Source organism: Octodon degus, unplaced genomic scaffold (genome assembly GCF_000260255.1).
Source record: "Octodon degus isolate 3935 unplaced genomic scaffold, OctDeg1.0 scaffold00034, whole genome shotgun sequence".
NCBI lineage: Eukaryota > Metazoa > Chordata > Mammalia > Rodentia > Octodontidae > Octodon > Octodon degus.
The window spans coordinates 4,968,017-4,969,399 of NW_004524610.1; positions in this window are offsets into that span (position 1 = coordinate 4,968,017).

Here is a 1,383-nt window from a genome sequence, read left to right on the forward strand (position 1 = left end):
CTCTCAAAAAGCATGATTTTCAAATCCTAGAAACTTTTTTCACTTACTATTTGACTTGAGGATAATATTTAGAAGATATTTTCTAGTAAAAGGGATAAAAAGGCTTATATTTTCTACTGAAATTTAAGGGTTTTTATTAATTTTATTGAGAAACAAATAACAATGAGATAGTTTCAAAACCAATTAATAGGACAGTTTCAATAATTAGTACATTGCATATTGTTGTCTTCTTAGTGGTTATTCATAGTACAAGATGCCCACATGATATCCTGTCCAAATACTATTAGTACAAATCTTTCTTCTCATTGAATTAAGAAAAAGTAGGTGTATATCTATCCTAACTATTTTGTATACACAGATACAAAATGGCCCTTCTTTTGTATCCCTTTTTTTTGTTTAGATTTGTCAGAGATGGGTGTTCCATTGCCATTTAAATATTGTAGGTGTGTGAATTCAGCAAAATAATTCAATATAGTCCAGAATTTCTTGTTATATAGGTCTTGCTTTAGGTCTTAACCATCCAGCAGAAAAGTATAAAAACGAGGTATAAAAAGTAAAGCCATATTAACATGTTGAGATGTAAAAGGCCAAGTCAGCACCTTCTGACATTGCCAGTCCCACAGATAACCCACTACTATTATGAAGTTTAAGTTTTGATTCATGCACCCGAAACATTTTGGACTACTTCAGTTTCCACAGCAACCCCTGAACATGTTGTGCTCTGTTTCCTCAGCCTCGCTTATTGTGATACAAAGTCAAGTTAATCCTGACCGCTGTGGAGGAAGCCCCACCTGCTTGAGCGCTGACAACTTGGTATAACTTAATGACCTTCTTGTCTGTCCCAAAGAAAGAAAAGGAGATGAACACATTTCTAAATACCTCATTGTTTCTGTTAAATACAGTAAATCTAATTATGGATAACAGAGGTGAAGGCAGATATAATGACCAACCATTATTTAAAACTCTCCAATTTTCAAGAAAAGTCCAAGTATTCAAAGGCATTCTCTTACTAGCTTTCAAATAAATAAAAATACTTTTCTTGTACCTTAATAAAACCTTCATGTTTGTGTTGGAAAGTCAGCCACTCTGGATCATCAGAAAGAAAAACAAACTGACCCCCAGAGATCCAAACAGCTTCAAGGAATAAATTGAGTTGGGTAGATGCCAGATTTGAACATTAAACTCTTAAGTCTGTAATGTAGTCTACTCACCAAGCTTCCTACTGATACTAAGTCTTTTTATCTTTAGAATTGTGCTACATACTTAAGAAATGACACACATGTACCTTGGTAGTGTCCCAAATTTTCTGATCAAGATTATGGGGCCAAAGAGGAAAGTGATCGATGACGTAGAGTGTGCCTAAGGAGAGTCACATGGGGAGAA